Source organism: Polyodon spathula, chromosome 9 (assembly GCF_017654505.1).
Source record: "Polyodon spathula isolate WHYD16114869_AA chromosome 9, ASM1765450v1, whole genome shotgun sequence".
NCBI lineage: Eukaryota > Metazoa > Chordata > Actinopteri > Acipenseriformes > Polyodontidae > Polyodon > Polyodon spathula.
In genome coordinates, this window is record NC_054542.1 from 42,676,414 (window position 1) to 42,689,963 (window position 13,550).

General features: G+C 35.2%; 1 protein-coding gene across 1 annotated transcript in view; it reads right to left on the reverse strand.

Annotated features, from left to right (window-relative positions):
• Positions 1 to 13,550, reverse strand: part of LOC121320909 (glypican-6-like) — a 222,628-nt gene that overhangs the window by 126,253 nt on the left and 82,825 nt on the right. The gene's annotated exons all lie outside the window — the stretch shown is intronic.

A 13,550-nucleotide genomic window follows, 5' to 3' on the forward strand; every position in this document is an offset into this window, starting at 1 on the left:
GTGGGATACTGAGAAACCTCTGGCTTCATATACCCTGCTGCAGAGCCTTTAAGTCAGGTCTTATATAAGTACAGGAATCAAAAGAAAAGTCAAAACTGCTCACTGCCAGTTTTAATGTAGACCACTTTGCCAATGACTGATATTCTTCTATAGAAACAGCTACCATATTGAAATGGCATTTTAATAATATGCTTTTCATTTGAAATTGACCACTTGAAAAACGTGTTACAAAAATAACCCTGTCAGAGTTTACCTTGAATATTTAATGTACAATATGCTTTCTTTCATACTGTTTCTATACAGAAGCCCATCTTATTTGTTTTCTACTGAAAATTTTATATTAATAAAAAGCATTACAATATACAGCGTTAACAGCTTTGTTTCTAACTGCAAAATGGTCCTTTAATTTAGCGGGTTCCTTAGTTACAAGGATGACCTCACTCCTCTCCTTTGGCCCTGAAGTGCAGCCCCTGATCCAGCAAAGGGGAAGGCTAACCTGTCAGCTTGTTACAATACTACCAGTATGCATACTATAAGGTCAAATGAAAGATCAGTCTGATATTTCGTAAGTCACATTTATAAAGAATCCTGCACACTCCCTTTCATGACACACTGTATTAAGATGGCCATCTCATGGCTTCCCTGTCAAGAAAAAGTAGCCATTGGTCAGACCATGCTTCTGTGGGTTTGCATATGTTAGGGATGCTTTTGTTGCTGTTGCAAACTCATATTATTTGAACTCTGTATGAATACACAGTATGTGCTATGATAATGCAGAATTAGCATTTCTATATTTTTCTGACACAGGCTTGACTTGAGCATTGCAAATAATTTCATACAGTCCACAAGGCACCAGCAGTCAGAATAATAATTAGGCCTAAACACATGCAATAATTTAGAGCTTACAAGATTTTACATGTTTAACTTCAGTTTTCACATAAATCTGCATTAAAATATGTCTTTTTGACACCTAGCCCGACCTCTGTATTGAAATGTCTTGCAGGGTGGTTTTGATTACAGTACTTCAAACCTGCTTCCTTCCACTTGATTTCTCCATATTCATTCTAAACTAAACTCTCTCAAACGAATGCACTTCTTTGCCTGGCTCTTTGCCTGCAATTGCTACTTTAGAAAAGATAGCATAGCATTTTCAATTTCAAACAAATCATTCTATAAACCACACCATAGCCCTGTAATTAAAATATAGTTTATGGGTTATTATCTAGCATTTATTTATTTGTATTTATTTTTTACCAATGATGTGATCATATACTGAATAGTTATGTCTCCTTGATTATTATCTAGTTGTATATTAGCACTTATCATGAAATACAGAATGTTACATTAGGAAAGGTAGTACAAGACTAGTGTTACAGCAATAGAAGACTAGCCAAGTTCAAACTACTAGAACAATTCATAGGGCCTATATTTAAACTGTTCTATAATTATGCATGTTAAATAACAGGTATTGTTTACTTGATGTATTTATAACAAACGGACAGGTATTGTGAATACAAAGAATAACGTGTGCTTGACAGCAATGTATACATTTGTTTTAGTCACACAAAAAGATTTTGCATTTGTACCAGTGAAAATACTTCTGTTGGAAAAAAAAAAAATATATATATATATATATATATATATACACACACACACACACACACACACACACACACACACACATATATATATATATATATATATATATATATATATATATATATATATATATATATATATATATAATATATATTAACTTTTATAGCCACTTACTGTCAAACATTGAGTATTATAACTATATTGTAGATGAAAAGAAATGTAGCCTACGCAATATCAACTATGACAATGTCAGTTAAATTTTTATTTTAAGCATACACTGTTTAAGAATGCAGCACAACTGAAATTGTTCACTTAATCAGAAACAAAAAGATGCCATGAAAATATCTGGTTACAAAATTCAGTCAAACAAAAATGGCACAGTAATCAATTTCTGCTTCAAAATACAGCCGAATACATCTGTAACCAGAGCAGATTAAGCAAAATCGACACATTTTCCAAGTTGAATTAAGTTGTGAGCATCACCGAACTATAACTCTGGGTGATGATGATCTCTGCTATGAAATATCAGCTGTGAAATTGTTTGAGAAGCAGTGATCTACAGAGAGGGAGTAATACGCTTCTTTGATTATTATTGCATTGCAAAGTTCCAAACAGTGTTAGCTGTTTCTTTATCCACACATTCAGAAAGGCAGTTAATGATTCCATCCTGTAGGTACACAGAAGAAACTCCTTGCCTGACATTAAATGCAACAGGAACCAAACATCTCAGGAATCATACAACATTCCTGATTGGCAAAGGGTTATCCTTCTTTGAAGCAGATGGCATTTTTCAGGAACAAAATAAAACAGTAAGTTCAAACAACAGATCTGGAGTCAAAAAGATATCTTTCCAGTTCAGCCCCACTCCTTTCCAACACATTTCTGTGACTCTTTTGCCTTTGTTCCACTGCCCCACCCCAAACACACAATCAAAAATCCCAATTAGACAATTACCACTAAGGATAATAATTTAAATCTCCAATTAACACATACTTAGCATTAACCATACAATTACTGACATCCTCTTTTTGGATTCATTGTGTGGAAAGAAAACAAATCAATTAATTTCCATTTATTTATACCCTTTAAAACAAATGGGCTACACAAATAAATAACAAACTCCACCGCAAAACCCTTTTAAGATTCGCTGTGAAGAAAGTTGGTAGGGTTTATTGTCTTTGACTAAGAGATCCTGTGTCAGAAGGTTAACTGTTGATATAACTACAAACTTCCCAAAGAAGCACGGGCCTCAGGCTGTACTTTATTAGAATGTCTCCTCCCGGGAAAAGGAAAGGGCTAAATGGTTGATAATATTTCCTGCAGCAGTGAGGGACAGTGGCCTCCATCAACAGGTATTTTTTGCTGATATAAATGTATCACCAAATAATAATACGACAAGGTTTCTAAGTTGCTGTTATCATGACAAGAAAAAGATGGTACTTTAATTCTCTGTCAGGAGGACTCAATCTGCCGAATACACGATGGAGCGTTACGATGGCAAAATAACTTTTCACACTCCACAAAACAAATCAAATGGGGGAAATGATTTACTTTTTTGTGTCAGTTTAAAATATACGGTTAACCTAATTTCTGAATTTCTTCAAGGGAAAACCAAGCATGTTTCTGAGAAATATCTGAGTTGCTTAGTACAGACAATTTGAAAGCATCATATTTTCATAGTGGTCTTCACTGTTTCCTATAGCTCCCATTCCCTACTGCCATGATTTCCAAAACAAATGCTAAATATTACACTCTACGGAGCTAAATTGTTTTATCCATCAGAGACATAACCCACAATAGCCTTTAGTTAAGTACAAGGCAACACAAATGCAGCTTGCTTGGTATTTGTTAGATTTGCTTTACAAAATCAATCATCTTCAGTTATTCTTGCTCCCAGTCATTATGTTGTTTCGGCACCATAAAACTGTGCCCTAAGCACAGTGCATATCATGTTTAACTTGACAGAAGCAATATGGAGGTCAGATAATTAAAGTTTGATGTTACAACTTACAGGGGCAACAGAGACAATATCCCAGCTAACATCCATCATCCACTGACATATGTTATAGCATATTCAGAATTAAGGGTTTCATAACAGGGACTTTTTTTCTTTTCTTTTGACAGCACTGTAAATCTCAGCTAGACTTCTTGTAGGTTACAGGGAGGTGTTGCATTGTATAGTGAAGTATTGTATATGTCTATAAAAATTGATGTATTCACAGTTGCCAATGTCAGACATTATTAATGAGTTAGTTTCCAGCTAACACAATCAATCACAACTGGGGGCAGATTGACATTTGTGCAACTTTATTGTAAACCTATGAATTTGAAATAATTTCCATAATGATGAGGCATCCATTGGTTTGTATTGTTACTGAAAGTACTCCATACTGCACTACAAACATAGCTGGCTGTGGTACTCGGTGCCCATTGGAGATTTTCCACACCTAGTACTGACGAGGTTCAACCTTATTCAGTTTCTAAGATCTCAAGCACAAAGTGTTCAGGCTTGAGGCTTTAAGAAAGACAGGGCAGATACAGTGGTTCAGCAAACTAAAGTATTGTCTGCCTTGAGTGAAGTGAACTTTTGCACTCTTATCATCTGAATCTCGCCAAGTGATGGGAAGTTCTGATTATCATGCAGCTAGTTTCTGAATCTCAGGATTAGTGAATAGTGTTCTTCAGTAAAGAGGGAGGTCTGTTTTCCTCCACAGTGAAATGAGATTTCACACAGCACTCATAACCAGAAGAATGCACTGAGATGTAACAGCCCTGGTGTGTATGCATCTCAGCAGGTGCTTTTAACAGGCAGGTTTTTTTCACATTGGGAATGAGGGAAAGTACAATTGTTCATGTGGGGTGGTGTATTGAAAACAGCAGAGGATGGAACACAAAACCATATAGAACACAAATTAAGGATTGTTACTCAGGTTTACTAAAGAGGAATTATAGGTACAATGGGTCCTTTATATTTTACATAAGGCATCTGAGAAATTCTTGGCAGAATTTGCATGAACTGACTAACCTGTAATTTTAGTCCTATCACAATGTCTTTATAGCAACTCCAAACAGCTGATCTAAAGAATAACTAAGTAACTAACATCTTAATTAAGTAATTAACACCTTAACAACTTTATCACCTTAACAACTGGCAGATCTGTGTAATGCAGGCTACTAGCTTCTTGATTCCTAACCTTTATTTTTGTTTGTCTTTTTTTTTAATATAACAATCCTTTTCCTTTTTTCATAAACACAAGGCCAATAAAACACACAATTTAAAACCATCTAAATCAGTCTGTTTAACAGACTGCTAATCTGTAGTTTGTTAGAAAAAAAGAAGTGATGACCAATTCATTAAATGGTGGACAATGATTGTTAACTTATTGTTCACTACATGTTACGTTGAGCCTAAACTGACATTGTGTGGCTGTAGGATTAAATTATAAGCAAGCAGACAAGGTGAGAAAGACTACAGGCCCCAACTATACATCCTTGCTTTACAGACACTGTGCCTGTTAGTTACAATGAAACACCTACCCTGTAAAAAAAGCAGCTGAGCTTTTTCAACTGAACTAAAAGTGTATACATGAAGGGCAAGGTGCTTTAGGTATACTGTATGGGGTTAGAATACCAATATTAAACTACAAAAGAAAAACGTCATTGTCTCAAGCAAAATTTGTTGATTAGCAAATAAGGATTCTGCACTGTGGCTTCCAGCAAAATAATGTTAATGTATTTCAGTTAAAATGATTGCCGGTTCTGACACTTTAAACAATATAACTTGATCTTGGAAATAACACCTGAGAGATTTCTTTCTATAGACAGTTATGCCCTTTTTGATAAAAACAGAAGATATACAAAATGCATTTGTGCCACACTTGTTAGCTAACGTGTTGAAAGTTCAGGTCAAAGTCTACAACACATTCATTCTGTGTCTATTAGATAAGGTTTAAGACCCATAGTAGCTACAGTTACACTGTGGCCCATGCTAAAAAAAAAGTCGTATTGCACGGCTACCCATGCAGTATGACTTTTCTGTCAATCGAGATTCGATTGAGCAAAAAGCGCTTGTCACAAACTCAACATGTTGTCCCGTTTTGCCGACAGCGATGCTCGAAAAACTTTTATTAGTGAACAAGAAAATGTACCCCCCCAAAAAAACATTTGACTTGGCTCTGGCAAAATCTTGTCTAACTGAGATGAGAGAGAACAGAAATCCAGAAGTGATACCTATGTCCGAGCTAGACACACACCTGCCAGATTTCATTTTGCGCATAACAAAAAACGACAGCAGTGAGTATAAACCAGGCACTCAATGTAGTGGGCTGAGCTCCCTCAGCCTGCTATTGTGAAAGCTACTCTCTCTTCTTGCATTGCAGTTTCCTGTTAGCATCATTGCTTTCAAGGGGCAGGGCTTTCCCCAGAGGCTCTGCTCTGACTGTAAGGCTAAGGACTGCTGCCTAATAAAGAGCTAATTTTCCTTGCGCTCCATGCCTGGCATTTCTTTATAGCCCTGGTAGGTTGTGTCTTTTTAAAGATTGCTACAACATTTGTTATTGTCATTTACGCATTACGAAAATAGATGGCAGTGAGTTTGAACCTGGAAAGGTACATTCTGCTAATAGATATCTTGAACAACAAAATATTTGATCATAGTTTTAAAATCCATGTAATATAGAAGATAACATATGGGCTGCAGTGCATTTCGAGAAAATATTTAATATCTCTCTCTCTCTCTCTCTCTCTCTCTCTCTCTCTCTCTCTCTCTCTCTCTCTCTCTCTCTCTCTCTCTCTCTCTCTCCATAGCTTTCAGAATTTCCAAGGACTTTTACTGGGTAAATTGAAACAATTGATTTCTTTTGCTTATTTACTTCAATTTGTCTTGCTCATAGTATGAAAATATCTGATAAAAAAAAAAACACCTTGTCAAATGCTTCACATTGCCATTTCATTTTTTTAGGGTATACACACAAAGAAAAAAAGTGTATATATATATATATATATATATATATATATATATATATATATATATATATATATATATATATATATATATATATGCCCACCTGCTGAACCTGTCAATTTCCTGCACAGCCATAAGATTATGTTTGACTCCAACATACAGCAGAAGTGTCAGTCTTTCAAATCTTTAGACCACACGCTATAAAAAGCTCTTTTGGCATCAGGCCTGTGCTTTTGGATACGTCTGTCAATTAGAAATCATAACAATGAAATGCACTTCACATCCACGAGTTGAAGAGCTCATGCTGGCAAGCACTTGAACATGAAGGTAAGCTATCGCACAATGAGGAAAACCAGTCCTTGCCAATCTGACCACCCTAAAGCATGGAGTACCAGAGACAATGCAACACTCTCTGTAGAATCCCCAGCATGATCAGAAACTTCTACAGCCAGAATGTGAACCTGCTCTCCCCTGCCTGTATGACTCCCTGCACATTACTACTTAGGGACTATATTTCTATAGTCAAGAAATCATTTCTGGGAGTATAATTCAATTAAGTTAGGCCTTTATAATACAATAATATGTATACGGTAGAGTTGTTGTTCAGTACAGTAGTGTTGTTACAGTGCTACATTAATTTTATCCAAGAAAGTAAAAATAACAGTAGTTGACAGTTTTGCGAAGCAGCTATAAACAGAAACATAATCAAAAGCAGGATAATTTATCACACTGCATGTTTATGTGTCACACTGAGTGTGTACGTGTCAGGTGACCTTTACACCAGATATTGCTTAACCTTTTCAACAGTAGGATCTGTCAGAATATTACATTTCTAAAAGACAAGGTTAGCACTCTTCTAAAGATCTTGATTTTAGGTAACCTTATTAATTCACAATATTACATTCTAGATGTGATAAGGCAACGTTCAAATGTACCTGTATTTCAAATAATTTGCCTGTGTGGCTGTTCTGTATAGGAACTGGATTGCAATGTGCCCTATATACATGTTTAGAATTATGCATGAAGATATACATTACATTAGCTAGAAACTGTTTTGGTAAATTCTATCATGACAGGTTGTTTATTTCGATTTCAATAAGACATCATTGGTCTATATGTACAGTTCAAATAAACACTGCTCCATAATTACTCTGTGAAAAGCATTATTTTATCACTTCCCAAAACAATTTCCCCAGGCTAAAAATGTAATTACATTGTGCCAAGTGTGCCAAAAACTAATACACAAATGTTGGCTAGTCTGCTTTTGCTTTTAAGAGCCAAACACACTAGAGATCAGTTAACTCTACACACAGGGACTGTCTAAAAGACAAAAAACAAACAAACAAACAAAAAAAAAAACACAGAAAACATTTAAAATCATATTACTGGAAACAACTTGAAAAAACACACTTTAAAACTATGAGTTCACCAAATCAGCTTTAATGCTTTCCATAGCGGATGAGACAACATCAGGGCAAACCACATAGAAATGATACGTCTCAACCTCTTAATCCAATATTGAAACATACAAATGAACAAAGCTGTGTGTGTCCAATTATTTTAATCCCCAATTTAGAATGTCCATACTGTAATTACAGCACATGTCAGAAAGATGTGCGCCTGGAAGACGGGGCACTGTAGGACAGATCGGACTAGGAAAATAATATTACCATATCTTTAATGTCCTACAACTGCTGCTTTAGTAGACAGGACATGTTAGATTGCAAGACTCAATTAATTTGTGATGTATTCTTATCAATATTACTCTAGTCTTCTTACACAATTTAAAATGAGTCTGCCTAATGTTTTATTTTTGTTTTCTCTAAGTCTTGAGTGTAAACATAACTTGTGGCAAATGAACTGCAGTGGTATATAAAATTCATAGCTATTAAAAGAGATATTTTAACAGGTTGTGGCATGGCTCAGTCTCTGTACAAGGAAATAATGTGTGTTTTGTATTTTGTTTGTGATAAACAGCTTATTGTTAAAAAAAAAAAAAAAAAAAAACAGCCTGAGACTCTACCTTTAGATTGCAGCGAATGGTGGCTGGGGTTACCTGGCTGTGAAACTGACTACAAATTCTTAGGTAGGCGTGGATCAACAGATTATCTTGCTATAAAAGCGAGGCGCTGATGATCCGTGTGACGGAGTCCAACAAAGCCTATACAAGTGAGTAGCAAAAACGCAAACCATTTGACCAACATGTGCAAAACCTGGGTCGTGGTGTTAGCAACCAACGTACTACCAGCTACACAGCTTGTGTTCAGCTGGGGTCGTTGTAGCTTAGCACCGGGATTGTACCTGCAGTAGGACCTCCCTTTTTTAGTGGGAGCAGCACTGAACCAAACTCTGTGGTACTTTTAATTTCTAGCTATGTTTTTTCCCCACTATGCTTTAGTATGCATTGTTGTATATGTCATTGTTGGTATAACCAGGTGGTGTGCACTAGAGTAGACCCACAAAAGGAATACCTTTGCATCCGTTGTCTCTCATATCTCTCACAATGGATTCCCACACCCACAGTACACAGGTATTAAAGAAAGGAAAAAATATACGTAAACTTGAAATTGTAAGTATTTAGTCACCTGTGCAAAATGCAAAAGAGAGAGGTAATGAGTGTATTCATATAGAGATAATAAAACTTAGTTAAATAATTAGGGTTAGGGGGTTAGGGTTATGGTTATAACTTGCAAAAAAGTTTACACATTAAGTACACTGTAACTATGCATAATAACATTGTAATTACGTATAAGTACACATTTCCTACAGTATTTACTAAGTAACTGCTATGTAAATACACAGTGATCAGAGACACAATGTAAAGTGTTACCTAATTCTGTACAGTGCAGATTTTATTTTACAAAACAAGTCATTTGATGCTCTAGTTATACTGTATAATTGCAATGAAAAAAAAGTCTTTTGCATCCAGTAATCATAACATATTCATGGAAAATGTCATGAACAAAGATGTGCTTCACAACCTGCAGCAAAGCCCAGAAGCAGAGCGAGCTGTTAGATAAATAAAGCCTTATGTCTGTGTGTGTCTAATCTAACATTGAGCAGAAACTGCTGTTCAGACGGGAATAAAGAACACAGAAATGTACTGTGCAGCACAGAATGAACAGCAGCACAGGTCTTTAACCTCAGGAATGAGATATAAAGCTGAACAGCCTTCATGCAAGACTATATAGCATTTAAACCTCAAAACAAAACACACAACTTTAATCTCATAAAACTATTTCTAAAGCACAAATTGATATTACAAAGCACCTTTGATGTGCTGGCATCCTAACGCACTGAACATCATGCTGGCTATTATATCTGTGAGGTCACACCACTTTTAAATCTGCAGTCTTGTAAAGACAGTCTCAGATATCTCCAGGGAAAAGTATAGTGGTTTTCAACTTTTTTTTTTTTACTGTATTGCTTCTGTGTGGAGGTTTCAGCTCAAGTACCCCTTTAAAAATGTTCTTCTACTGAATGGTATGACACTTGCAATAAAAGGCAAAATAATTTGATTAACACTTTTTTTCACTTGTTTATTTAACGCATCATTTATGTTGCAATTATTTGGGACTGACAAACTGCTGGTTTAAAACAGAATACCAAACAGTAATTCTTCAAATTTTTAATTACAAGTCTTTGGATGTACAGAATCAAAAGATAGTATATGGGAATCTTTTTGCTTTCTATATGGCAAAGTTATAAATAATGTTTATCACATTACCATTTACTTCCAATCACAGCATAATTACGCATGCCATTTAAAATGTTTACAATATCAAAAGTGTTTACCTCAAGATAAAACTATAATAACTAACGATGATAATTTTTTTTTTTATTAAAGCCAACGTGAAAATGATACAAAGAGAGATTCAGTGTAACTTTCTGTCGCTTTGCACTTTCTGATCAGCAAAGAAACTCCATTAAACACATTTCAGAAACTATAATAAAGCAAAGAGGTGTGTTTTCTTCTGTCCGCATCAATTAAAGCAGTCACAATGGTTGCGTTGTATTCTGATGTTTCCAGCTGTGAAAATACCATCTGCTCATTCTTTTTCATTTTAATTCGCACCAGTGATTGTTTTGTCATTATTCTGCAAACCACTTTTATTTTAGCTCCATCCGAATGTTGTTTAATCACGATAAACGATTCTTGCAAAGGAAAGATGAAAACAGAATTTAGCATACATATACTTTATACATTTCATCATTATCTGTGCCTTAGTGTCCAAGAAATGTCTCCATTGTCTTAGCCCAAGAGGAGCTACTTTGGCAGAGACAAGTCTAGCAGGCAGATCATTTCATTCCAGTATGTTTAGTTACAGAAAAATGACATTCATCTTAGCCCTTGACATTTGCTTATCTCTATACCCAGGCATCATACTACAGACATGATGCAAGCAGAGCAGTCAAAGATATAGAGGAACAAGAATATTGATGTTGACTGATGGATTGATTTAACTATCTTTTCATAGACTTCTCTTTTTGATCACACAGCGTGCTGATAACAAATACATAGTTTTCAGCAAACAGATGTCATCTCTGTAGAACTCAAAACTAAAAAAAAAAAACTGCAACAAAAACAGACAAACACATACTGTGAAATAATCTATCTGTAAAAGATTTACACATACTGTAACTTTCTATATCATTTCAATAAGATTCTAATACAGATATAAGAGATCACCATAAATAAAATAAAAATACTAAAATTATAGTCCACTTAGCCAGGCTTTTAGAAAGGGCACTAACACTGAATTAACATTAAAAAAATCTTTTGATTTATGCTAATCTAATCTAAAAGAATCTGTATGCTTGTTGTCACTATGGTAATGCTAGTAACATTACGATTAAATTCTACTTGAATAGGCTCACTGAAGTAAATAGCTTGTTATTTGTTGACAGCAGCAATATTTATCCTCGTCCTTTGTTTACAAGCTCCACATTGAAGCTAATGAGCACATTAAGCCCCTGCTAATTGTCTTTGTAGACAACAACTAACGAGCCCAGGATGAGGAAAAGTGGCTTGAAACCTGGGTTCAGGAGACCGGGAGACCTAGTTTGAGGCAACTTTGCTGTATCAAAACCCAAGTCTTCCACTGGTGTGCCATACAGTGGCCTGAAACCTAGTCCACTGAAACCAAGTTCCACGCCACAAAGTGGTTTTGTGTCCCATCAGCTTAAGAATCAGCAAGTATAGCAAATGGCAAATCTCCATTCTCACAACTACTTTCTCAACAACATTGACATGCATGTACGCATTTTAAGTATTTAAAAAAAAAAAAAAGTTTTGCTTTAAATGTTGCATAAAAGCATTCCGATAAATCCAGTGGAAATTATAAACATGAATTAAATCACATCCCTTAAGAGTTAACACATACCCTGCAGTGAAAACATTCTTATTTTGAACAATAAGTAAGCATGCATGTTATTAAAGTGCAGTACATTTATAGGCAACCTTTTTTTTTTTAGGTGACCATGTATAGCATTCAATATAAAACTACAAAACTCAGTAATATAATGTACAATAAAAATATACAAGGGAAGTTAATGATTATTATTTTTGTTAAGTCATTTACTGTAAATCATAAATGTATTTTTGACAGTACCTGTATTTATGCTTTAAGTGCTGAAGAACAGCAAAGGAATCAGCATTCCATTGCAATGAATAAGATAAGTTGATTCTACTGGTATTTCAACAGCGCTGTAGCAATAATTTTTTGCCATCACTCAGTAGCACAATCATATATCAAGACTATAGTGCACTTAAATTGTCACAGTTCAGAATTCTGGAAATTGTGATTATGGTATTTATAGGTAACAATACAGCTGCTGCACTTTTGAAACTTTAAAAAAGTAAAAAAGTAATTTTTTACTTAAAAAAGTTAAAAAAGTTTATTCTTAGAAAAATTTGACTGAAATATCTCAAATATTATTAAGCAAATTTGTACTACCCTTTAAAACACAACTTTGAACTTACTCTACTTTAGAATTTCAGTTGTGACACTGGAAAAAATATTATGGTTTTGAGTCACCCTGGATTCTCCAGAACTGGTCAGAGAATCTGTCCAGTTGAATCGGCTCAGTTTTTACATACCCAGAAAATCTCACCCTCCTATTAACAATGCTAAGGTGGACCCAGGGGGCTAAATACGGTGTTCATTTGTAGCAAGGATTAGACAGTAAGTATTTAGGAATATCTCGTATCCTGTATCCTAAAAATGTGTATTTCTTAAAAATCCAGCAGCATAATCTACATTAGAGAACATTTTACACCTTTCTGGGTCCCTGACGCAGAGTAAAAATAAGTTTGCATTGAATAGGGATTGCGTATTCAGGTTTATCTTCCCCAGTTGATATACAATATTATGCAATTAAGTCCTGCAAAGAAAAGTAAAATGTAGGGATGCTCTGACAAACGTCTGATGTAAAGTAAAAACGTAAGCTCTTTTCTGTTTTAATTCTTCTAAACAATAAAGTGAGATTTTGCAACATGCAGTGTGCGGGACTTTTCTATGACTTCTAATTTGCTTTGTGATCTCTGACGCACCCACAGCTACACTTATTGGGAATGCAGGTGTTTGATTTATTTTGATAGGGATGTGTTCTGTAAAATAATTTGCACACTTTCGGTGAGTCTAAACTAGTATGCCTGTGGAGCCTAAGCAGTAGGGGTTTCTGTAGCATGATGAGAGCTGAGCCGGACGAACTATACTCCAACCCACAGCAGTGCAAAGGCAATGCAGCGCTGCCCATGGGCCACAGACAAGATCTGAAACTTAGAACAACCAGGGTTCACACCAGCAGACTCCTGATCACATGGCTCTGGATTCCACACACTTTTTAATTTGTATTTTTTTAAATCTTTTTTGTATTTTTGTTGTTGTTGTTGTTGTTGTTGTTGTTGTATTCCAAAAGTACAAAAACAGAAAGAATATATCCTTGCTCTTCAAAAGAGAAAACTACCATTGCCAGACGACAATGT